We start from the raw sequence: 27,118 nt of genomic DNA, 5'->3' as shown, positions 1-27,118 counted from the left end.
ACGGGGGTGAGGGCTTTCATATTTGCCTAAGAGGGGGGGGGGGGCAAAATCTTCCCCTTGCATTAACTTAGTGGGGCCTGGGGGTGCTGAGATGATCCTTTGCCCCCCCTTTGATGGGGAACCCTGCGCACGCCTGAGTGGAGCCGATTATGGAACTTACGTGTTTTCTTTTCTTTATTCTTACTGGTGGTGCTAGCTACTGGTTGCTGTTTTCTTGAGCATGTAATTGGTGAGTATATGTTGGTGCTGCTTCATTGTAGTTTTATCACACCTGAAAAAAATTTTACATGCCCAATGCGTGGGGTCGATCCTCAAAGTGTCGTGTGTTTTTTTTTTATTCTTGCTAGTGGCGCTATCTACTGGTTGCTTTTTTTGTGTGTGAAATTGCATGGACTTCAGTAAAGCACTTGGTTTTCAAGCAATATATTATGACTACTTTTAGCATTTGCTTTCAAACTGTGAATATTGCAAATATGTATTCTTTTAATTATTTCCTTGCTTCTTCCACTTTTCTGTAACCTTATGAACATTTCAGAGAGGATGGGAGCCCCTGGGAACCCACAAAGAACTCCAGGACCTGCAGTCAGCATTTTATCAACGGCGAAAGATCAAATGATCCGAGAAGTCCAGCTTATGTGCCAACTATATTTCCAAGCGCGTATGGACGTACTAAGCATGGCACTTCCAAGAGGTACCAAAGGTAAAATTAAACTTTGCAGTGTGTATTTTCTGCTGACAGACGAGGGGACACTCAGCCAGAGAAGCAGCATAATGTTTGCTGTTTAAAGAATCCTTTTGTTTATTTGCACAAAGCGCTGGTAGGCAAAAGTAAACGTGTGATAGCGGTGCTACACAACTCTTGCTTGTTCCTTAGTGCAACGGGACTTTTGGGCACATCGCCGAAATTTTTTAAAACAAAGAGAGTGGGTCAGCTGAGATTACTGCTGCGCGTGCAAGATGCCGTACATACGACGTCTGCCATAGAGGCAATATCCACCAACTTTGTAAATGTTGATATGTTCATTTCGCTATCTTCTCTTTGTTGTAGTTAAATAAATTTCTTGGCTACGCGATGAGGAAATAGAAACTTATGTCACTGTGAGCAAGGTGTTTGCCTAATTAGCCTTGTTTGGTCTGTATGCTCTGCAGGCAGAGGCTGCTCGTGAAATAGGCTCAGTGTGTATTTAGACAAGCGCCCATATATAACGCACAAATGTACGAGTCGGTACTGCTTTTTGTTGGGTATAGGCCACCACTTACAATGTTCTTTAACATACGACACATTTCAGGTTGCGGGCACGAGAGCAAAGGGTGGACAGCATTACAGACGTGCAGGCTCTGGAAGATTTCATGATCGACTGCACCTCAGAGGAAGAAAAGGTAAGTGTATGTACAGCTCACGTTACATATCTGCGCATGAGATGTTTGTTTTTAAACGCCAATAAATATTTGTTTTTCCCCATACTAGCGAGCGAAAGCCATCAGTACTGCTACATCATGACTTTCGCATATATTGATATGCATCAAACAGACAGACCTATTCTGTGGGTGCTTTGCTGATGTACTTTTGTAGCTGTAATTTTCCAGCTGCATCAGCACATCTTATGCATAAAATGAGTGGAAATACCGAGACTGCATGACTTAAATGATAATATTGAGAAATCTACGCCTGCCACTGTTTAAGTAGTAAGTAATCAGCATTGCCAAGCACTAACAAACGGCAAATGTATCAGAGCTGTCTTCAGCTGAATTTATTAGTTATATGCCATATTTATGATGATAATAATATTAGAGTGATAAATGTGAAATATCAAGGTGCTCTTATTTGTGCGTTGATTGTATTGCAGTACGGCTGGGAGTGCCGTACAATTACATTGAAAACGCCTTGTTCTGACTTCACTTGGTTGTAGTTTCATCCCTCATTACACAAGCAGAAACTATCAAGTTTTTCATCTTGTTTGCACATTCTGCAGGTTGGATCACAAACGGACCCTTGTGACAGGAGAGCACAGTCTGAAACACCAAGCCTGTTCCTTTGCTGTATGCAAGGCTGCAATGCCGAAACACAAGTAAAAGACTGCTTATTTCTTATTGCGGCACACTGCATGATCTAACTGAGGCACAGGGCTTGGATGCCTCATCAGACACGAAAATTGACCTTCGGTGGCGTCAACATGAGCGATGCCAAAAATCGCCATCACGTGATGATGACGTGATGACGTGATGATGTCATCACATGATATTCGCGCTTTTTACTGCCTCCGTGATCGGTCCACCTATCACGGAGCCAGTGCAAAGCCAAGTGAGGTGCAGAAAGTTTGCAGTGCCTCTCCTCATGGAGGCAGTGCAAAGTGCATTAGGCGAAGAAGACTTCTTGGAAGGGAGCATTAGAGCATCAGTACATCGACTGAAGAATATTAAAATAGGTTTTGCCTTCGAGTCGTCTTAGGCGAATGCATAAGTAACCCCGTGATTTCTTCCTCTGTCTAGATACATCCGTTGAACATGTGTAATCTCATGGAAGAATATAATCCAACATGCACAATTTAATGTTAAAGATAGCTATTTTTCATGGTTCAGATATTTTTTCGCGTATTTTTCCACGAAATTATATTATTTGTGTAAACTTTTTAAATTCCGACCCTTGCTTTTTTCTGGTTTCAATGAAAATATCCACTATATGCCTGCAAACTCCATTTGCGAGAAATGAGTAACTCATTGATCTTGTCTTTGAAGGGTTCAGACTATTGACAATTGAATTCGATTTTTATCAGGCTGTGCTTCCTATGAAGAAGACTACCAAGGATGTAGCATTTGGCACAACGAATGAGCTCAAGGACACTGAATGTGACCCGATGAATGTGGTGGTGTCAACGAACAGTCCAAATTTCCAAGGCTATCAGACACTTGCAGCTTGTACTCCAGACAAGGCTTCAGACATACTGAAATCCATTGCAGGAATTTCAGCCCGAGTCTTCGAAAAGCTGCGAGCAATTGTTATTGCGTCTTTCAAAGCACAGAAGACTGAAGGGGTTGTTAGCGCTTCAAACAAGCTTCTGTTGTTTTTGACGAAGCTAAAGCTTAATCTGTCGTACTGTTCTCTTGCAGTACTTTTCGGAGTACACAGGTCTACCTGCTCTAGGTACTTCGTCTCTGTGCTTGACGTTCTCCATGAAAAATTGAGACCCCTCATATACTGGCCGTCATGATTGACCAACAGAATGATGAACCCCAAAAGCTTCCTACCGCATTATGCCGACTGTCAAGTCATTACTGGCTGCACAGAAGTTCCTTGTGCGGCACCTGGCACCATTCATGAGCATGTCCTCATGTTTTCATACTACAAAGGTTGCTTTAAGGTAAAGTTCCTTGTGGGTATCACGCCAAGCGGCATAATAAGCTTTCTCTCAAGACCCTATGGCGGCCGTTCTACAGACTCGTTTATAACGTCGGATTGTGGAATTTTGCACCTTTTGAAACCGGGGGATCTAGTGTTGGCCGACAAAGGCTTTCCTCAAATAAGAAGCACACTTGCAGAGAATGGTATAAAATTTCAGATGCGAACATTTTCCCGCCCTAACCAGCCTTTCACCCGAGAAGAACTGAACGCCACATATAAAGTTGCTAGTGCGAGAATCCACGTGGAAAGGTCTATCCAGCGGATGAAAATTTATAGCATTCTGTCAGAAAAAAAACACGGTTGATCGCTCCGTCATAGGAATCGGAATAACACGAAAGTAAAGCGTGCCCTTACAGAAGTAACTGAATGCTTACTGTACATTGATATAAGAGAGTTTGCGCAATGTATATCGATGTCTGGCAGCTAATGGCGCCGTTTAACGTGTATGCACCCACTTTGATGTTTGGTGGTACCTCTCCATCCCGACTACTAACGTCCATGTTAATGATTAAACAAACCCTTGTGGTAGCTGTAGCAGTTACCGGTGAAAGCGTAATCAGAGAACGAGGTGTGATAGCCAGAAGAGCGTCGCATATTGGACGCAGAACTTGGTCGCCATCCCGCGGCATGTTAAAATGTTATTGAACACCACGGCCGGACTAGAGGGAAACGCAAAGCGCGTCGTGCCGCCCCGGTAGCCCGGACGCGATTTTTCTCGGGGCGAGCGCGTGAGCATGGAACGCGCTGTTACAGCCAGGTGAGCGAGGCGCGCGTCGTAGATCAGAGCTATTTTTGTTTGTATTAGCGTGATGCTGAGCGAGGCCGACGCTTTTACGACGCTTGGGCAAAGGTCGCCACCTCGCGGTGTGTTAAGGCATTGACAAAATTCACTTTTATTGAAAACGCGCCGAATGGGACGGACGCGTAAACGCGTTGCAGGTGCTAGTCGCGGAGGCCACAGCAATGACGAATTACTGTACCTTACCACTCCCAGAGGTCAACACCACCCAGCCGACCGGGAGAGTGGTAGATATAAAAGGCGCGTTCGTAAGCCTCCAGAGTCTGTGACCGTGGCGCAGTGGATAGCGTGCCCGGCATCTGATGTTGCGGACCGAGCGGTCGTGGGTTCGATGTCTGTTGACGGTACCTTTTTTTCTTTGCCATCTGATTGTGTATATTTTTTCGACGTCATTTCCGTGACGGAAATACGTCACTGAAGTCTTGGTGGACCCCGTCATAAAACACTTTCGTGTTAAAAATTGCAGTGGCTTAGCTCTGCTATGCCAGGATATACGTAGCGTTAGCAAAGGTTTAGCTGATTATTCTGAGCTTTCCAGATTGTCTAGGATTAGCTTGATTGTCATGCTTACAGCTGCTCCCATAACACACATTCGGCCACATCGTTCAGAACCGGTAGACCTGGCGGCATGGCCTGGTAACGATACCCATGGTAACGCTAAAGAGCGGAATGTTCTGCTTAACGAGAAAGTTCTTGCACGTTGTACAAATCCGTGCCACGGTTTCACCCCACTCAGGCGCCGCCACTACACTCAACGTTTCACGCATGGCACTACTTAGCGGCGTCAAGTCTTTCATGTGCCATAGTCTTTCACACACGTCGCACACGTATCCAAGCGGATTGTTTATGAAGTCTGTCTCGATGGTCCGAGTCGCACTGGCACTTTCGCTAAGTTTCACATTATAGGCAGTCGATCGGAGAGCCTTGACGTCATCGACAGCGTCTTGTTGTTGCTGCTGCAGAGTTGGTCGGGCACGTCGCTCAGCATCCTGGCGACCCCGCTTTGCTAGACGTTCCTCCCTTTCCTCCAGTGTCTCCGCAGCACGTTTAGCCTTCCTTTGTTCATTCTTCGTACGCTGAACTGCTAATTGCCAGGCAACTACTTCGGGATCCCATGACATAAGCTTCTCGGCTCTTCTGCGCTGTTGAGCAGCATTTGCGCTCTCCTTCTCCATGGCGTTACCCGCCTGCAAACGCCAGTCAGAGGCGCTATCAAGCGGCACCAGCGCATTGTCAGACGGCGACTGCACAGTGAAGGTGAATAGCTGCGCGCGCCATGGCTACGACGTCACCCCTCTCGAATGTGCAGAGCAGCAGCGGCGAGTCGCGCGCGCCGGCGCCAATCTGTCTGCCCCGATACGACGCCACTCCTCCCGCTCTCCGCCAACAGCCGTGGCAAGCCGCGCGCGGCGACGGCGGACAGCGCGTGAGATGCCGGCTCCGCACTCATCCTCGCGCATGCGCAGCACGGCTCATGATGACCTACGCGAAACCTGCTCCGGCTAGGCAAGTGTATTTAACGCTACAAAACTGTCTTCGGATCTACTTCCTCATGTAGCAAAAATAATCGACATGTGTGGAGTGCTTGCAAAACTACAGAAGCCAATTATCAAGGCAACGCCCTTATGAAAATGAGTCTCGAGAGTATAATGTCGACTTACTGCGCTCCTAATGAGTCATTAGACAGACATTTGACATGCAATGCCTAATGTCATTTAACATTTGGTGCACACCAGACAATCAAATGACCATATACATTTTAATTTCTGGTGACTAAAGTACTCAGACTTTCAATTGACGTTCCTAACGCAAAACGCGTATCACATTCATAAGCGTGCGCAGGGTTCCCCTTCAGGGGGGGCGAAGGTTCGTCGCAGCGCCCCCCTCCCTATTATGTCAATGTATGCGGCTGCCTTTGCGCCCCTCTTCTCGCCCCCCCTACAATGTATAGGGCTGACTTTGCGCCCCCCCTTCTCGCCCACTTGAGAGAGGCCCACCGCCGCTCGTAATGTCCTCTCCACGCGGCTCTTTTCCGTTTTCCATGGCGTCAACCCTTGGCGGCAACTCCTCTCTCCTTTCGCTCCTTCCTTTCCCCATTGGCCTCCTCTGTGTGCAACGTAAGGAACGCCGATCACACCTACCCTATTTCCTCCTCCCATCATAATCCCTAGGCCTTAAAAAAAGCGTTTTTTTTAAGATCTGTAGTCAGATATAAGGGCTCAGAGATGACCGTCGTCTGGGATGCGAGTTTGAAAACTGCCCATTGATAACTTCTAATTTGCCAAGAATAAAATGTATAGTTGTACAACAAAATAAAACAGCCATAAAATATCTCCAACATGAGTAGACGGGTGTAAAAAGCCATAAATACACTTTTTATGTATACTAACACGACACTGCTGCCACCTATGCAATTCTCTCAGTGTAAGCCAGTTGCAACATGTCTTCTGGTACTTGGGGGCTTTGCCGCTTTAGTTGTTTGGCGGGCGTGCGGGGCGCGCGGTTTGTGTGCGTGTGTTCCACAACGCTTCGTTACCACATTTATCGATTATGCACGTTGATTGCGTGATTCAATATCAAGTGTACCTTCCAAGACGATCTACGTCCTAGTGTCGTGACTGACGGCGAGTGCGGACGTACAGCAGCGTTTTGACAAGACTGTCGCCGAGTGTACCGTACATTGTGGACTGTAAAGCGGAAGGAGGTGGTGGTGGTGGTAAACATTTTATTCAAGAAATTCACAAGAGAACTGCTGTGTGCCTGAGTGGCAGTCCCTAGTCCGGGACGCCATTGGAGATGGCCGCTGCCCGGGCGCGTGCCACCAAGGAGCGTTGCGCATCCAAGGTGGAGCAGCCGAGCAGGTACTCCTCCCAAGCCTCTCTAGTTGGGATGGGGAAGGGGGATGAGAAAGAAAGTGGAGTTGCAGGACACGAAGCCACAACGTGAAAGGTGTCGGCGAGGACCTGACAAGTCGGGCACGTGCCAGAGATTTCCGGGATGAAGTGCCGGGCGACCGCCGGACTAAGGAAAGTATTAGTCTGAAGGCGGCGTAGTATTCGTTCGTCTGCTTTCGCCAGACCGCGAGCAGGGCCAGGGTAAAGTCGACGCGAAGTGCGATAATAATCCAGAATATCACGGTAGCGTGTGAGGCTCGAGTTTCCAGGATCCGACTCAGGACATGGAAGGGCAGCGGCCCGGAAGAGAGAAGCGCGGGCAGCGGCATTCGCCGCCTCGTTGCCGGGAAGTCCTGTGTGGCCTGGAGTCCAGACTATTCTTACGGTGTGAGGGCTAAAGCGCCAGGAGGCGGCTTGAAGGAGACGAGCAGCCAATGGGGTGATGGAACCCTGGATATATCGAGAACAGGCTGAGCGCGAGTCTGTCAAGATAGTGTGAGTGGTGGGGTGGGAGGCGGCCAAAGCGATGGCAACCTCCTCTGCATGAGTTGCACTATCGGCTCTAAATGAGAGGCCGTCGACGTGGTGACCTTCTGTGACCACAGCGGCCGTGTAGTGACCCGAGGGGGAAGGGCCCGAGACGTCTACATAAAATACGCCGGGGCGATCGGAGTGACGCGCCTCAAGGGCAGCAGTGCGCGCGTGCCTTCGACCGGAGTGTTGTTCGGGGTCCATGTTGCGTGGGAGTGGCTCCACCCATAACTTCTGGCGCCACATTTCCGGTACTGGGGATGGAGGTACCGGGTCAGAGATTGTGTTGAGGCCAAGTCTGTGTAGCAGGCGGCGCCCGCAAGGCGTCTGCGAAAGACGATTAAGTTGGTTGACGCGGTGGGCTTCCCGCAGCTCCGCGAAGGAGTTGTGCACCCCCAAGGCCGCAAAGCGGCTATTGGAAGTGGCAATGGGAAGGTCCAGCGCGCGCTTATACACGGAGCGGAGAAGAGTATCTAGTTGGTGTTCGTGGTGACGACGCAGGCGAAGGTAGGGTGGGGCATAGAGGACCCGACTGGTCACAAACGCTTGGGCCAACCGGAGGGACTGGCTCCCTCGGAGGCCGCCACGCTTGGTAGAGACCCGCCGGATCATACGACTCACTTGTTCGCTGGTGCGTCGGAGAGAGGATATGGTGCCCTGAGGGTCCAGTGAGGACGAGAGGTACAGCCCGAGAATCCGAAGGTCTTGGACTACTGGAACAGGTCCGGAAGGGAGGAATATCTGGGGTGATGGTAGGCGGGAAACCGAGAGAAGAGCCGATTTTGTTGGGGAACACTCCAGGCCGCAAGAGCCGGCGTAAGTGTCCACCAGAAGGGCAGCCTGTTGTAGGCGTTCCTCGATTTGAGCCGGAGAGCCGGTGTTGGTCCAAATTGTTATATCATCGGCATAGAGCGCATGGTGTACCCCCTCGACCTCGTGCAAAAGAGAAGGGAGGTTCATCATGGCCAAGTTAAACAGGAGGGGTGACAAGACCGCTCCTTGAGGCGTACCCCGTGTGCCTAGTGGGAACGGGCCGTGTTCAGCAGTGTCGATGCGGAGGAAGACCACACGATCGGAAAGAAAGGCGCGAATGTATTCGAAGGTCTTCTGTCCGCAATCTGTAGTGGAAAGATTGGCGAGAATGCTACTATGTTTGACATTGTCGAACGCGCCTCGAAGATCGAGAGCTAGTACGGCTTTGTCATTGTGGCACATGGTAGTCGGCTCTATGATATCCTGTGCCGACAGATGCGGGCGAAAGCCGTTCGCGGACCATAGTTTCCATGAGTTTGCCGGCGCAAGAGGTGAGAGAAATGGGTCTCAGGGACTCAATGCTAACTGGCTTGCCCGATTTGGGAATGAATGTGACCAGCGAAGTGATCCATTCTGATGGAAGCGGCGAGCCATCCCATATGGAGTTGATGAGGTGCGCAGTGGATGCCCGACTTTGGTAAGTTCTAGCATGTTTCTGAATTACACAGCAAGGTTACTTCATTACATGACGACTTTTACGCAGGAACAGAGTGTGATCATCTGGGCAGCGTGTTCACTCTGCGGGGATGATGGCAAGAGGATGGCAGATAGGCAGGTATGTTTTACGCTATGCTCAATGCTTTGCGTGCGCTTTATACGGTTGTACGAAGCGTTCGCCATGTGTGTTCACTACAACGGCAACGGGCGGATGAAGGCACATTGCTTTGCGCGATACTCCGCTTCTGTAACGCAAGCGTTGCGTGTTATGGCGCCCTTATCCCTTGGCTATTCTTCCATTCCAAGAAACCTGTTGCTCGGCCCGCCCGCTTCTCCCTGCTGCGGGGGGGGGGGGTGGAATTGGAAGCGGCATACAAAAGCGCCGCTGCCGCTCCTCTACACGGGAGCTGGGTGACCTTGGGGACGCCTGCGCGATGTATGCGTCGTTGGTAGGGCCACACTCGCGCTGCCCTTTTGGGCGCAGGGGATCGGAGGGGGAGGCGAGGTAGGAGGGGAAGAAGAAAAACAGTTTCTGCAGTGCTTCAGCGCACGGCCCTTTCCCGGAGACAAGACGGGGCCGCGACCGAGGAGAGAGAAAACGGCCCGTCCGTGCGATTCCGCCGCTCAGAAGCGATCGTAACTCGAGAGAAGAATCATGAATCATTTGCAAGACTTCTTGTATCCCAGTTGTAATTCTGTAAATAAACTTCTTAGCGTCGTCGAAGGTTATTGAAATCGACTACAGCTGCATGCTGCATGAGATCATCGCATGAATCTACTTGTACAATGGCTTATCACTTTGGAAATGGAACTGCTTTAAACATACCGTTCATCGCCTAGCCTTCTCATGATGCAGGTACAAATGAAGTAACCCTTCAGGAAACGCAGTAATAATTGGCATGTAGTACGCGGGGACGCAGATATAAAACGGCCGCCAGCGCAGCATGACCGTGGCATGTAAATCATGCTGTACATGACATGCGTGTCATGATTTTTATGTTATGACTTGTCGTTTATGTTCGTCATACAGTCATGCTACGTCATACCAATTTTGGTGTACATTCGATTAACCAAGCGACCAGGAGAGCACAAAGTCGTAGGCGGCTAGATGGATAGATACGCTCAAAGTCGCAGAAGTTCGCCAAGAAATGCTTCGCATTTAAAACACGCTGCAGCTGCACATGCCCGCGCGGTGCTCTGCAGTGGCGTGTTTGTGTCTGTGTCCGCGACTACCGCACCGCGCTCGTTTTTGTCAGAAGTTAGTTGCACAATGGTTAGGATTTATTCTGAGAAGGCCGTTTCTACGAGAAACTAACTTGCGTTGACTGAACTCAGTGGAAGATAATATATGTCGGTGAATTATGTTATGTGCTGGTACTTACACCAAGTGTACATTAATTTGAAGTATCACAAGATTTTATAATTATCAGTTCTAGACAAATATGTCAGTGGCGTTTGGCAAGGTGCCTTTGGTTGCAATATTTTTGTTTGAGAAAAAATAATGTGAAATATTTGTCCCGTCGTTATAGTTGTTTCCTGAAGCATACTGGTTTATATTAACAGGAGTTGTTTCAATGGTTAAGCAGCACTGTTCCAAGAACTTTTTATCCACAATTATTTAGTCTGTGCACTGTGTTGGGGTGGTAAAAACACGCCTCAATTATGTGCTTATGTAAAGTTCATGTTTCTTTTGTGAGGTTTTTTAAGGCAGCATGAAACTGAAAAAGCGCTCTTATTTGCAGGTTGTGCGACTAAGATGTAGCATTCATTTTGAGAGTGCTACATTAATTTTATGAAGTAATTATTAGGGGAAACAAATCTAAATTCTCAGATGTTACTATGTGTGCAGAAGTTTACAGAAGGCTGGCAAAAGTGGTTAGCGGTTTTTTTTTTTTGAGGCTTGCAGCACTACAAATTCAAATCGATATTCCAGGCATTGATTGGCTTAACACGACTACAATTACTTTCCTGAATGGCCCAAATTCATCATATTATACAATATGTAAAGCTCGGCATTATGGAGTGTGCACATGGGCCACACATACTCTTATTTTATCAATTTATGCCTTTTATATTGTGTAGCAGTGCTGATGTAGTTTTCGTTATTTAAATGACCTATATGGCAATCTGCGTTCTCCACCCACATAGTGTTTACTAAGTACATGATTTCAGAAAGTTTGGCTTGCAATGACACCATTATAGTTGTCTGCCATGAGACGTTGCTCCGGTAATACCTGTTTCTTATAGTGCAATTTCAGTCCATCATTTGAAGGCCCTGGTATATCAACATAGACTTGCCTGAATACATTCTATGTATTGCGTGTGTGCTTTAAGGTCTGTGTGGTGTGCCAACTCATGAATGTTTTCTGGTATCCTTTACATATCTACCCCGTGATCTCACCTGTTCGTGGAACTGAAGCAGACGACAGCTTACAGAAGAAGATGGGAGTGTTCTACCTGCGAGCCTGGTCAAGTCTATATTGTATGGTAGGCATTTGTTTCAATTTTTAGAAAAAGCTTGGACATGTAGCACCTGCTCGTCAACCTATTGCACCTTTTTTGAGAAAACTCCAAGATGAAAGAAACAAGATCTTGCCGTAACTCCATTAATGTACACTTGGTACTGGACTTGGCCTTCTGTGCTTGTTTTCCTGTTTTCTAACAGGAATTGCTGAAAGCTTCGATTGAAAATGTGATAGAAGATATAATTTTGACAAAATCTAACTTCACAAAAGCGTTTTTTGTCAACTACCTGCGCGGGGCCTTGGCAGTACATCTAAGTGTTCTAAGGTGCACGATGTGTTGGATAAAGTTTTCTTTGCAACTCTTATATATTTACTGCGATCTTTCGTGCAGGATACACATGGATGGATACACATACATGGATTCCCTACAAGGACCCTGCGCATCAAAAGCAATCTGTCATCAATATTAAGTAGACAGAATAAATGAAACGAAGATATGACAGGTGTACGCCATATTTTTCTTTCATTCAACCTCTGCATGTTTCCCAGTCAATAAATGTTTTTATCCATTTTATTTTGTTGAGAAATGTCTTTGTACAGCACAAGTGTTGTAGAAGGTGCATACATGCACTTTTGTATGATGCTTGGCTGCATGTGTATCAACCAGCAAACACATTGTCAGGCACAACTAATATGTAATTCCGTACTATCATCCGGACATATCATCAATCTTATCATGCACTGTAATAGTTCTGTTTCAGGAATGTTATGAATGCCATTGGCCACGAAGCACAAGCTTGGCTGAGGGTCATTGCAAACAGGATGTTTCATACACACAAGAAAGTCAGTCTTAAGGACACATCAGAATGACGGTGGCCAATATGTTTTTGAATGACATTACAAGTACATTAAAACAATTCTGAAGGAATACATTAGAGAATCAAATGAGTGTTGATGTCAAAGGTCGTTTCATGCTCAATACACTATCACATGTTAATACGCATCGGACTATCACATGTTAATACGCATCAGACTATCACATGTTAATACGCATCAGAATGGCATTTCAAATACATTACAAAATTCTAAAGGGAAACATAGCGTCAAATGACTGAAATGTCAGAAGTCATTAGACTTTCTTTTTGAACTCGTCTCACATTTTCATAAGGGCGGACCACCCCTGAGGCTGAATGCATCTTGATTTCATCGCCTACGTGGCTTCTGTACTCTTCATAATTCATACTTGAGGGGACTATAAATAACGAGGACCCGTGGTCCTCGTTATTTCTGTAATAATCAAAATTTCTGTAATAATCAAATGTTTACACAGATATGACGGGACAACATAATTGAATTTTGACATGCCAAAACCGCAATAGGATTAGGAGGGCCGCCATAGAGGAGGGCGCGGGAAATTTTCACCGTCTTGTGCTCTTTAACGTGCTCCAAAATCCAAGTTCACGGGTTTCGAACAATTTTGCATTGAGCGAAAATGCAGCTGCCGCAGCCTGGATTCGATCCCACGACCTTCGGGTCAACAGTAGAGCATCATGATCACTAGAGCACTGCTGCGGGTTCGTACACCTGCCTATGTATGCAGGTGGGCGTGCTTGAACATCCTGTTTTGCTATCCACATATTTGGGATTGTGGATTTGGCCAATTACATATTTAGGATTTGGATATAACTGAAAGATTGAACAATGAGTTTCCATTACGGAGTTTTCTGTATGTTACATTCATGCAACATTAAAGAGTCTCACGTTTAGTTGTACTTTGTGGAAGTTGTGTTGCAAGTAAGATACAGTGCCTGTGTGAGCTTTGTTGAACGCCTTTATTTTTGCATTGCTTATTTGATTGTAAGAAATAAAACAGAATGCTGCTCACTTATTGCTCACTTCTGTGTGAGGCTTTTGTTATTGCTGGGAGGAAGTGCTTGAAGTAGAATGCTTCCAGCCGTGGTACAGATGTTGCGACAAAGCTCTCATCCACTGGAACTTCAACAAGAATTTGCTGTTTCTTAGAGTAAACATACAAGAAACACTTCTTCAAGCGAAGAACATACAGAGAAACCTGAATTTGAGTGTAGTATGTGTGAGCTTTTTTTACTTCCACACCTGAGTCCTTCACTATTAAGTAAGGAACATTACTGGTCTGTTCACTCAGCTCAACAATATTTTTGTCCTTGCATGCGTAAGGGCATTTGATTTCAAGTAGTGACAAACCTGATTCCCGACACACATAAGCGTGCGCAGGGTTCCCCTTCAGGGGGGTCGAAGGTTCGTCGCAGCGCCCCCCTCCCTATTATGTCAATGTATGCGGCTGCCTTTGCGCCCCTCTTCTCGCCCCCCCCCTACAATGTATAGGGCTGACTTTGCGCCCCCCTTCTCGCCCCCTTGGCCCCCCCCTGCGCACGCCTATGCTGACACACAATACCATCAGGAGTGCAGCACAACCATGGCTGCTGAAGCATCACTGCCAGCCCACAGGTACGGACTTGAGAGCACATATTTTTCTTGAATGACTCGACTGCTTCGGTTTCTAGGGCAGTTCCATACGCTGTGGCTGGGGCCAGAATCTGTTGTCCTTCAAAAACCCTTCGGCCACAGCAGCAGGATCCCGTCTCAATCTTAGTACAGTGTGTGGCCGGCTGCTTGCAGATATGCGAATGGTACGCATGTTTTTCCAATACGCCACATCCCTTCCTGGCTCCCTTGTTCTCGCTTCGATGTGAAGTAGCTCGTCGGGAGTGGCCACAAAGTTACTCATGTAGAACTCCATTCTTGGTCGGTGTTAGCCCAGGACTCGGTTGATCGATAAAGTTCCGAGGTTCGCATGTTTCCTGTTATAACTGGTGCCGAGTGCGCAGGGGCTTCATCCACTTCTGCTAAAACTCTGAGGGAAAGCTCGTTGCCAATTACAGTGAGAAGTGTACAGTCTTCTCCCCAAAGATCTTCAAGCAGAGCGGCTACTGCCGTTGCATCTTGGACAGGAGGGGCTGCAGGTGGCAGTGCAACCACCTCTTCCACTTGTTTGCCGTAGAAACTATCCAGGCACGCTCCCTTTTGGTACTTTTAACTGACGGCTTCCCCCACTTCCTCGGGTCATTTGTCCTGTGCTCTTTGGTGTTCACATATTCCACCACCGCAGCAATATGGTTGCAGCGTCCACGCTGTCCTGCTTTACAACTGCACTTTCCATCTTCCAGCAGGAAATCGGGGACCTGTGGAAAAAGTCCATAAAGTGTTACATGTGGAGCTGCATGTAGCCTACTCGCGTCATCAACGTTGGTTCAGTTGCCCCCGTCACTACGAACCCGAAATTCGAAGGCGAGCTTCGAGCGCAACTACTCGGCTATCCAGATACGCAAGAAGAGCATGCTAGCGCTAGCAGATACGCTAGCAGAGTCACATGAATGTTTCCGCCAAAACCACTTAAAATAACACAACTAGTTTCGGCCGAAACCACAATAGACCCTGTAACAGCTGGCGACGCCACGTCCATTGACCTAAGAAAACCATGTAAAATTACGTAAGTAATCATGTATTTGCATGTTCCCGCTGAAACCACTCACGCCCACGTCACTGATCCCGTGAAACGTTCTCGTAAGGATCACTTAATTAGCGTATCTACTCACGTGCCATGTTCCCGCGAAAACCGCGTATTATCACGTAGAACCTAACGCCATTTTGCAACATTTGGTGATAGCTTGCAAAAAACCTAGCACGGTGTGTTCAGATGAGAACGTCGGTGCATGTCCATCGACCCCCTGTAATTTCGCTGAAAAAAAATATAATTTATTGTCCGAGTCCCCAAGACCACAAAACCACTTTTGGTCTCGCGGAAAAAAATTTCGCCTTCTTTAGAAAAATTTGAAAGCCTCCACTGAGCCGCAACCGCCTCTTTCGAATTTCGCGGAAATGGGATTTCGATGAGATGTTACAAAAAACTGTTGTAGCTGTAGGTCTGACAAATTGTCTCCACATACTATTGCATGGACAAAACGTTATTACTTCGCAGTTTTGATGCTCTTATTTTAAGAAAAAAATCGCAAATTCGCAAAGTACCAATGCTTCTCTACAGCACAAAGTTCAATAATGCTCGAATTTAAGATTTTTTTTCTCCGCGTGCGTAAAGGCCAGACTTCCCAAAAGTGTTGAGAACATTGCAATATGTTAGGTTAACAAATTCGTTGAACGAAATTGCTGAGAGTGACTTCAAACGTCAACTAGAAATGTTCAACTGAGGACAAGTACCTAAAAATGCAATATTTCGAAGATGAATTTAAAAAAAAACACCACCTTCGATTTTCTTTAAACATTACAGAATTAAAGCCAAGCACGTGTTCTAACTTAATCTGTAAATAAACATGTTGCATTATTTTAGTGACGTAGAAGTTATGAAGCACGAAAAGTAGCCAAATTGACGTAAACTGAGTAACCACAACATTGAGCGAGCATGGAGCAATTATTTTCATTATCATTATTTTTAGGTCGTGAATATGTTCTGTGGATTGATGGATTGGCAGAAAAGAACAGGAACAGTTGGTTCTGAAGAGCAAATTATTACTACATTTTACGCACATCACAAAGAAATTTGCAGTGGCTTAGCTCGGCTATGTCAGGATATACGTAGCATTAGCAAAGGTTCAGCTGATTATTCTTAGCTTTCCAGATTATCTAGGATTATTAGCCTCCTTCTGTTCATTCTTCGTACGCTGACTCGCTAATTGCCAGGCAACTACTTCGGGATCCTATGAGATAAGCTTCTCGGCCCTTCTGCGCCGTTGAGCAGCATTTACGCTCTCCTTCTCCATGACGTTACCCACCTGCAAACGCCAGTCAGAGGCGCTATCGAGCGGCTTCAGCGCAGTGTCAGACGGCGACTGCAGAGCGAAGGCGAAGAGCTGCGCGCGCGAGGCGCCAGTGTGTCTGGCGAGGCTAGACGCCACTCCTCCCGAACGTGCAGACGAGCAGCGGCGAGCCGCGCGCGGCAGTGGCGGAGTCTGCGCGCGCGCCGGCGCCAGTCTGTCTGGCACGGCTACGACGCCACTCCCGAACGCGCAGACCAGCAACGGCGAGCCGCGCGCAGCGGTGGCGGAGTCTGCGCGCGCGCCGGCGCCAGTGTGTCTGGTGCGGCTAAGACGCCACTCCTCCTGAACGCGCAGCACGCCAGAAGAAGCCTCATCCATCAGAAAAACCGAGATTTTGTGCCAGAACTGTTTCAACCGCTTCAAACAGATCGCCGTAGAGTCTCTGGATGCATCTCATTCTGACGAAAATTGTGTTCCCGAACAAATTGCTGTCGAAGAGCTAAACGTATTCGTGAAGACGACAAAATATATTTTTTTCAATGAAATTACAGGGGGTCGACGGACATGCACCGACGTTATTCTCTGAACACACCCAGCAAATACGTAGCGAAGCTGCTATGACAAGCTAGGTGACCACCAGCTCCGCAGTGACTCAGTCCCGCGCCACTAGCGCAAGCTGCCGAGATATTTGTTCACAAGTTTATCATGCTAGTTTCAAAGTTTTACCAACGCTGACCCTTCCGAGAACGGAAATCTGGGCGAGTTTGTAAGAATTCATCTGACCCTTCGCGTGGCAGCACCCGTAAAATCCATGCGCCGGTGCCACAGCGCTCCCTCAATATCTACTATATAAACATGGCACGTAAACGAAGCTACTGTGTCGAGAAAAAACGTTGGTTCATGCATCAACGCATGCAGGCATTAGTGATCGGGACATTATAAAGAAAGCGGTGTACTTACGATGAGCTCCACTTCGTAGGGAAACTTCCCCGCCACGGTGGTCTAGTGGTTATGGCGCTCGACTACTGACCCGAAGGTCGTGGGATCGAATCCCGGCCGCGGCGGCTGCATTTTCGATGGAGGCGAAAGTGTTTGAGGCCCGTGTACTTAGATTTAGGTGCACGTTAAAGAACACCAGTTGGTCGAAATTTCCGGAGCCCTCCACTACGGCGTCTCTCATAATAATATTGTGGTTTTGGGACGTTAAACCCCAGATATTATTATCGTAGGGAAGCTTGTTGACGCTTGTCTGTGGCAAACACTTGGCGCGTATAGTGACATTGTCGTCCCAGACAGCTGTGTCATCGGACACATGTCCATTATTATAAAGCGCGGCTCCTTTGCTCACACTATCGCCGCAAAAGTAATTATCAGGGACGCGCACAAGCGGCAAATCACACGCGCGCACTTCCGTCATGCTTGCAGTGAATGGAGGCGTCTGCTACGCGACCCGCCAGCGGTTCCAGCGGCCGCCGCTACGCGGCTTTCAGTGGCGCCCCTATAGGCGCTGCGCATCGCGAATAACAGTTTTAGTTTTTCTGTCGTAGATACAGGTCGCGCACGTCTTCGCTTGAAATTTTATTGTATTTAGGTAAAAATTGATTGTGCCTATATTTACATCGTTGAAAGCCTAAACCGTCGTTGTGCCTGCCTGTTTTTGGCGCCTAAAACGCACTTTTTTAATGCATATAAATCGGGCCTCTACTAATAACACAACACGTGTTGTGTATCATCGCAAAGTTTGCGTTCAAGCCTTTAGACATCTCGAAGATCGCTTCACTCGCTACCGCGGAGGTGTTTCCTTAGGGCAGCGTTTTGCTGTTCACAGTTGTTAGCCTTACTTGGCATAACAGTTCATCGCGTTACATTTGTTAACCTTACTTCGCATAACATTTCACTAGGTTGCTATCGCGCATTCGTTACTTTCTCTTGCTGCGAAGCTGTGGCACTTTGCCTGCCAGTGTTGCAACGCATTTTGCGGCCTTGTCTACTGGTTTGTTTATTCAGACGAACACGTTAGCGTCATTCGTCAAGTCTCGAGGAAAAGTGTTCGGATACGTATGCCGGCAGTGTTGGGCAGTATAGAATACATACAAATATGTCAGATTTTGTGCTAGATACTAACTTTGTATCTGTACAGCCTCCGTCTGGAAACACGAGCATGATTATCCGTATTTTCGATGCATAAGAAAATGTGTCGTGCATCTAAAGGCGCAAGATCGAAACATCATCCTACGAAACTATAAACGTTGGCTGAACTTGTCCCCTCAAGCGGGTACCGCCGCCACTGAGTAGGACTGACAGTTGTCACGCACTGACCATGCTGCCACTAAGCCACTTGGCTCTCTTATGCATACACCTAAGGCGACTGGAATGTGAAAGCCATCTTATTTTTCTTCTCTTTTCTTTTGCTTCTCACTGCCTCCACTATCGGAGGCGTTGCAGGCTTTCCGCATCTCACCTGGTTTTGCATGGCCTCCATGATGTGCGCCCCTTTGACCAAGCGACGGTATCGTGTGACGACGTCATCATGCGACGTCACATGATGTGCACTGCCATGATGACGTCACAAGTTTGACCGATATGGCGACGGTCAATTTTAGCGTTCGATTAGGCGTGCGCATATGTAAGGATTTCGCCTTTATTAAGGTGAAGGCCTGCAGTGGTATTCTTTTACCTTTCCATCATAGACCTCCAGCCGGATGTGCTATTGGCGCTTTAATGGGTGAATGCTGATGATAATGTGTGGCTTTGCCCTTTGTAGTGGGTGAACACATATGATGTGTTCTAGCCAAAGTATGGAAGGAAGAAAAAGACACAGTAGAGTTCACGGCTGGCACCACTGTTGGGGCGTAGCCTTTGTGGTGGTAACGGCTTTTGCATTCTTGACCGTAAGGGCCAGCGCCTGAGGAAGTTGTGATGAGTGAAGTGCGCGTTTTGAAAAGTGCGCGAGTGCACCGGCGCAAGAAAAAAAAAAAAGACGACGACTGAATGTGCGGACGCGAGTTCTCGGGGCGGCAAATCAAAGAAGACGACGTGCAAACAGGGCGCGTGAAGTTACGCAAGACCAATTTGTCCAATGAGGATCTTCCACGCTAGTGAGAAGAGAGCCACGGGTGTAAACGGAAGAGCGAAGAGACGGGGCTGAGACGTGGCGAAGAGAAGAACGTGACCAGGGCGCGGGAGTGGCGGCCAGCAGGTTCCTGCGTCGAGGCCGCTGCGGGCTCCCACCTGGACACAAACCCAAGGTTCAATCGTCTGGCGTTGGCCAGGCATTCCTACGTCTCCTGCTCCCTCTCCAAGCGTCGGTGGACGAACGCCGAAAGGTCGCTGACCGCGATTCGCCCGACGCCACTGTCCCTCCGAGCGGCGCCTTCATCTAAGCCGAGCCTGCGTCCCGCATCTTCTAGCATCGCCGCCTGCACTACTGCGTCTCTTGTGTGGGGGTGTACGGAATGGTGAACAGTCTTTTCCTTCTGAACTTACAACATCTATGCATTGTTACTATTTATTAAGCGTTCCATAGTCCTGTTAACCTTCTCTATCTCTTGCATGTTTTGTTCCCTTTTCTATCAATTTATCTCTTTTTCCGTTTGTTTAAATATACTGAGTGTTGTTCTTTTCTTTCGGCGCAAATGGCCTCGTTTCTCCTTCCCTGATGACGGTTGCGTCATCTAGTTTGGCTACACGAACCTACACGAGAGCTGCTTAATTTAACAGCCTCGTGACAGAAGTATAGTGACCTCTGACGGACGGGGTGAGAGTTTTTGGCATTGCAGCACCGAGGGACGTGGCGGTGCTAGCGCCATCTAGACAAAAAGAAGTGCGCGAACATGTGGGTGCCGACGACCTTTAGTTTCCGTGAATTCTTTTCTGTTGCGTTGGTGCCATACTCTACAATTTCTGATGTACCTGCACGCTAATGTTTTTCCTTTGCTGTGGTTTTCATTTCAAGTTACGTTGTACAAACCATAGAGTTTCCTACAATATTGTCACGGGGTCGTGACGTCCACGAAGACAGCAGTCGGCGCGTTCAAGATGAAACTCGTAATTTGGCCGAACTTGCGGCCGGGAAATGAAAACCAAACTACAGCAATACACGCTGTATACTGATAGCGGCGGACAGGGCGTCGGCCGTCGATAAACTTCTCATGGCTGGGACGCGTCGTCTTTTATACATCAAGTATCGAGCTTTCCAGTCATATCACTGGTGGTCGCGCAAGCTCTGGAATAAGCTATACTCGGGGACAACTTTCTGTGGCAATGCAGTCAGGGCTACAGAGACGAACCACGCCGTTTCGTCAGTGTCGCTGCGCAGGTGGAAGCAGTTCCGCAAAAAAAAAGTATTTAAAAATATGCAGTTATAATTTTTAGCTGCTAATTGATAATGCCAGAAAATTATTAGTAATAATATGTGAAATAGCGTTATATTATACATTTTTCGGGTTTTTTTTAGTTGCCGCGTTCCCCACTGGCGTCGCGTTCCCACTGGCTCTCTTCCTTCACCATCATCCTTCGGGAAAATAAATGGCCTCCGCGTCGCCTGTGCCTTCTTCCCCCGGTTAGAGTGTACTAGAACTGTAGTGCCTAGAATATACTTACTAGTGTGCCGACCGCGGGCGTCGCGGTGACACGGAGAATGATGCCTTCCACCGGCTGCCACCAGATGGCGATAGCCGTAGGTACCATGTAGAGTTACTGTATATGCTAAAGGTAGCATATACAGTAACTCTAGGACTATGCTATGCCGACCGGCGTCTCTAGCCGACGCGCGCGCCTGTGAGAGACGCCGGCGGGCTGTCCCAGCCAGTTTTGCGCTGAAGAACGTTGATTAGGGTGCAAAGCGTAAACGAAGGAATGTGATTTTGTAGCACTAACAAGCGATCGTACGCACAGTTATCACTAATACGCCGCGCGATACCGGGTGTTTCTTCGAAAAATACGATTATATGCGACACATGACCACAAAGGCTGAATTCACGGCAATTTGTAGCTAATTACCATACATTTACTAATAATCTGTTTATTTACCTAAGGACACATATTTTACTAAATATTTATTTAATCAGCTAACGACGCATATTTTACTAATTATCTGTTTAATCACCTAACGACACATATTTTACTCATTGTCTATGCAATCACCTAACGACGCTCAGTGTAGCAATTATTGAAGTGTTTCTGACAAACGACAGCCGCTGGAGTTAACTAAATTCCTTAATTAAGTTTCTGTGTCCACAGGAGCGCTGAATAATGAGACCCGCTCGTTGTTTGAGCGGTAGCCACTCGTACAATATGGGACAAAGCGGGTGCTGTCTTCACGCCTCGTTTTCTGCGACCGCATCGCGGTTGTGTGAACAGAAACAAGTGCGAAGCGCGCGCACAGAAAAGAAACCTAGCAATGACATACGGAGACACCATAAGCTACTGGCTCGAAAGCGACAACGCCCCACAAGTTTACCGCAACAGAATATTTCTTAACTCCGTGATCACAACCGAGCTGCGCTTACGAACGGGCATACGAAGCGCAATTGAGCGACGCGTATGTAACGCGCGCGCTTGGCTTGATGCGCCGCTCGGTTAGCATGGTCCCTAAGAGTGTCGCCGTCTGGTGGCGTCCGGCGGAAGGCATCGCCGTCGGTGCCAGCATCTCCCATTGGAAACGCTCGGGGGTCGGCACACTAGTAAGTATATAAGAGATAGGGAAACTGTACGGCTATTTTGTACGCGTTCTAGCATAGAACGGGGAGGAGGATCGAACAAAAGGTCGAGAGGGAGCACACAGCCAATAGGCGAGCTGGGGAATTCAGGAATGTATCCAATGTATAAATAAATGTATAATTATTATACCTGAACATCAATATTCAGAGGCGTTGTTTTTCGCAGCTTGAAGTTGAAGAGCTCAGCGACTTTAACATTTAACTTGTGTTAATGTCTTGACATAGCGCCAGGGGGTGTCGCAGTTTCACGAGACGTTCGGTGGTGGCGCTGGCCACCACGCTGTTTCATCCAGTGTTTCTATTATTAGTGTACTTGTAAAATTCAAACGGCGCAACGATTGGAACCGTTATTCAGTTGTCGAAATGGCGCAGCACACGCACTTACGAGGTCCGCGCGTTCCCGACAATCAGATAGAGTGGCTGCTCTCGTTTATGGAACAGCATCGAGAGTTGGCCGTACGAGCTAGCGAGTTTACGCACGAATTTACGGCAGCGGACAGGCGTCGGCTGTGGGGCGAGCTGTCCGACGCGCTGAACAGCGAGGGCCCCGTCACCAAGTCCGCCACTTCAGTCATCATGTCAAACGCATCTTCCACCTCGGGGCTTCGTTTCTGCGTGACTGCAGCAGCCACGCAGGCGACACGAAGTGGCATAAACGAGAGACGCCATTTTCGCAAACTTTCAGCGCGGTAGAGATATGCGCGGGAAGCCCACTCCTCCGCTTTCGTTTCCATCCAATCCAAGTCATTTGCGGAGACTGTTTTGTATCCGTTCTATCGATAGAACGGGGCCGGAGACTGTTCCAACGCTTCCTCTCCGTTCTATGCAGATTTTGTGGCTATTCTCACGTCTTGACCGTCAGTATAGCCTCGACCAATCCCGTGTGGCTTCCTCTCCTCCTTTTGTTCGATCCTCCTCCCCGTTCTATGCTAGAACGCGTACAAAATAGCCCCCCAGCGCTGGAGTTTCCGCGGTGTGGGCAGTGGCCGCCCTGGCGGTCAAAGCGCGCATACTCCAGCCGCTCCCGCGGACGAGAGTGGCGACTGGTTGAGGCGATGCGGGCGCGTATCGCCGAAACGAAACAAGAGGATGCTGGTGGTACTGTTGCGCGTTCCATTGCCACAACACGTAGAAATGAGGGAGGACGTATCCTTCTATGTTTTTTTATCTAAAACATATGAATAGGGACGGATGCGGCGTTGCATCCCGGCAGTCAGGCGAGCACAGTATGTTCTGCTCTTGCTCTCCTGTCTAGTGGCGTCGGGCTGGTTTCTAAACCGAGTTGCGCGTTTATGCTAGATTTATTGGATAGTGAGGGCCAGCAGTGGAAACCGGGGCCAACGAGCGGAATTTAGTCGGTGTTTTGTCGTAAATAAAATGTACATATTATGCAGCATGCGGCATACGTAACAATTTTTTCATCTGACCACCACCAAGTTTATTTCTGATGCCACCGCGTGCAGTGAATGATACGATAGGCAGGTAGTCTACATTATTTGCAAACAATTACGCAGAAGGAAAGCTCTCTGTCTACCAGATGTGTACGGGGGCACGTTCACCGAAGCCGCTGAACTGTTATGAGAAATACGCACGCGATATGGATGCCTCCGTTGAACTTCACTTGTGCTACAGACAGAGTTGTTGTCACGAACAAAGCAGCGAACTACACAAAGCTTAGCTTTCTAGTGTCAGCCGATGCGGTAAAGCTTCTTTGTGCATTGGCTGCCGCGGCGAAGTGACATCGCAATTATGCCTCGCTAGAAAAGGGTCAAATGTCTTAGATTTTTACTCGCCGTTTAATTCGCCTAACGTACTGTGTTTGTTTTTTCGCTTGCCTGTGTCTGCTTAGCATAAACGTGTTTGATCAACATCGACAATTGCTAGCGTTTTCCGTGCCACACAAAGTATGATTATGAGGCACGCCGAAGTGTGTGAATCAGGATTAATTTAGACAGCTCGGGGTTCTTTAATGTGCACATAAATCTCAGTACGCGGGTGTTCTTTGTATTGCAACCCCATCGAAATGCGGCCACCGTCGCCGGAATCTATCCCGCGCCCTCGAGCATAACAGCGTGACACCATGCATGCTGTGCTAGCACGGTGGTTTGCTTGATCAACGTCCGCTTGCATACATACCGCGGCTGGGCATACATACCACGGCAAAAAAACGCTGACGCAGCTACCCCTTTCCTCTTATTATTTTTTTTACTGCAGTAGTGGGCAGCTGGTATCGACCAGCTTCAGGTCGATACAAGCTTATCAATGCAGGCTTGTGAGCCTGCACTAGCTTGACACATATCCTAGGACGCAACCAGAAAATGGTGACGACGGAGTTTCCACCACGGCACAGCACTGTCTCTTCGACGCCGTATGCACAGACGTCGTCTGCTTTGCAGGGCTTCTCTCCATTTTCCAGTGCTTTTCTGAGAAAGTAGCCTTCAGACAAAGTTATTTTTTTCTAAACCATAGAGCAGTATTACTGGCGTAATGGCTAATCGCGCCAAAATGAAGCACGGCAACGGCGCACGCGCGTGCGCTCACCGCGGTACAGTGCGGCCGGTCGTCTGAGCGCGAGCGGCATGGACTCCGAGATTTGCCCGCGGCGCGGAGGCCATGCGAGCGGCTGAATTATGTCGCGACTTCCCGCCAGGCGCCCTTTTTCGGTGCGCCACCTATCCAGCGCTGGTCTCCCATACTAGAATTAGAACTGTCGAGTGGCGTGAGCGCGCCTCGCCGCCTCATGCCTTCCGCGTCGACCGTAGCGGCGGCGCTGCAGTCGCTCGGTACTGAAGGCGCGCGGCGTTGCGAGCAAGAACTGCTGGGCGCGTCGGCGGCACCCGGCTAATCGACACTATTACTGACGCGGCTTTCGTTGCGTGTCTATCATTATTAAGCGTAGGACTTGTCGTCATAAGCCTTGGTGGGCGAAACTTCAAAGCTTTTAATGGATGCTTGCTTCATAAATGCCTTTGAGAGATACTGCAAATCAGTTCTTGTAGCCGAAGTGACTGCTGGAAGGTACGCAAAATATAAAAATGCAAATGGGCTGACACCGACCGTGAAGATTCACGATCTCGGTGTATTTGAGCCGAACTCATTGCTGGGCTAATTACATTACTTTCAATTAACTAGACGCCGAACGACCGCCAGAAGAAAGAGACAGAGGAAACAGAAAGGGCATGCCTTATTCTGATTTCTTTTGTTTTAATGCTTTCTCTGGTGGTGATTCGGCGTCTTGTTTATTCGGAGTAACCGAGCGTCTCTATTGGAATTTAACTGTGCTCAGAAAGCTATGTGCTGATATTCTGCCGAAAGCACGCCGAACATTTACCGCGCGTTGGCGAAGCTGTGTGTACGGTGCGTATCTTTACAAATGCCTTGTGTAAATGTGACTTTTTCGACATTACGAGGACTCAAAGGTATTGGAAGTCAATGGTAACTCGACCGGTACAAATAACGGTCGTCCTCAGGGGCGTTGCATGGATATTGTTATTGGCGACGGGTGGGGAGGTGAGAATTTACTGCCCGTATTTGTGTGTGTAAATATAGATGCACACATATATAAAAACATAATATCGCAAAACGTAGAGCACCAGCGCCCCTCCTGGCTTGACTTTTGACATTTTACAGATAAAGCAACGAAATTATAATACAAAACATGCATTTTGAAAAAGAAGTTTTTACAATGGCATCGTTAGGTCAGGAAAAGTGCAATATAAGCTGTCCATTGATAAGGAGAACTGAGTGTAGTGAATTTAGACAGAAGAATACCCGTGTCACACGGGCGTTTCAAAGGCCATTGAACCGATGGTCTATTGACTCAACGGGGACGCACGCGCTGCCACACGGGCAGTTTCGAAGGCTATTGAGTCAGTGGCCCATCGAGTTGACGGAGCACTCCACGACTCCACTGAAACTTCGATGGCCATCGAGCGGCGGAAGCGGAAACTGCGTCACCGCGCCCTCTCGTTCCCAGTGTGCTCGTACTCATAAATAGAAAAGGAAAATTTTAACGAGTATGCATTAAAAGTAGTGTGCATGGGCGTACATAACTTATTTACTAAAGTATTTGTGCCATTTGGAATGTAGGAATTGCGCATGCTCGCGATAACAGCAGCAGCTAATCCTCGATGGCGTCGGCTTCCTCTTTCGCCGCTTCGATCCCAGCATCAAGCTGCATGATCGCAGTCATGTAGAACACCATAGCAGCCCTGTCATCTGTTTCGTGGTCACTCATGACGGCGGAACAAGCACGTGATGAAACGAAATGAGTACACGCAATCGCAAAACCAGGCAAAACGGCAGAACTACGTGGCAAACCCGGAAAAGCGGCCGGATGGGTAAAGCGGTTGTAATGTAGCCACAGTTTCGCTGTTCAACAAATTTATAACCAACTCTGTTTATAACTAATAATGCACTAATAATTATGTATAAACAATTTTTTTGATATTTTAGAACAAAACGACGCACAAATGTGTGCTTTTAAGTGGATTTATTTTAGTTCACTTACGACGAAATGAAAACGAAAATAATATTAGCAGCGCCAGAAAATTTTTGCGAGAAACACCTGAATCACTCAACGGCCGTTGAAAACCGTCGTGTGGCAACGCGAGAACTCCGTCGAGTTCGATGGAGTTGGAGCGTTTCGATGGCCATTGACTCAATGGCCTTTCAAACATGCTCGTGTGTCACAGGTATAACCGACGGGCTATATTTACATCTGCGCATTTGAGATGAGCCCTGATGCATGAAGTTTGTGCCTCGGAGCGCGCCTTCGGCTCAGCTCCTGCAGCTGGCTCGGCTTCCTGGTATTTTAAGCACTCAGAGGTAGCATAACCGATGCATAACCGCGGAAGCGTAGGCGTGTGCAGGGGGGGGGGGGGGGTCGGCCGACACCCTAGTCACCTAAAAGGGGGGGGGGGCGCAAAGTCTGCCTCTCCATACACTGACTGAATAGGGATGGGGGGGGGGCGCTGCGAGTAACTGAGAATATCATGCAAAATTTGCTCTGATCAGCTGCGAGTACCT

General features: G+C 48.0%; 1 protein-coding gene and 1 long non-coding RNA gene across 3 annotated transcripts in view; one reads left to right on the top strand and one right to left on the bottom strand.

Moving 5' to 3' along the window:
* Positions 1-27,118, bottom strand: part of LOC119381037 (Bardet-Biedl syndrome 7 protein homolog) — a 793,778-nt gene that overhangs the window by 220,329 nt on the left and 546,331 nt on the right. The gene's annotated exons all lie outside the window — the stretch shown is intronic.
* LOC119382374 (uncharacterized) lies at positions 505-14,958 on the top strand. Of its 2 annotated transcripts, XR_007415032.1 has the most exons (5): positions 505-700; positions 1,290-1,390; positions 1,974-2,069; positions 2,775-3,142; positions 14,553-14,958. It is a non-coding gene; the product is annotated as an uncharacterized LOC119382374 (long non-coding RNA). The 2 variants fall into 2 exon arrangements; XR_005181515.2 differs by lacking the exon at positions 14,553-14,958 and having other exon boundaries at positions 506-700; positions 2,775-3,686.

This window comes from Rhipicephalus sanguineus, chromosome 2 (assembly GCF_013339695.2).
Source record: "Rhipicephalus sanguineus isolate Rsan-2018 chromosome 2, BIME_Rsan_1.4, whole genome shotgun sequence".
NCBI lineage: Eukaryota > Metazoa > Arthropoda > Arachnida > Ixodida > Ixodidae > Rhipicephalus > Rhipicephalus sanguineus.
Note: the sequence above shows the minus strand (reverse complement) of the source record. Positions and strands in the feature narration are given on the sequence as shown.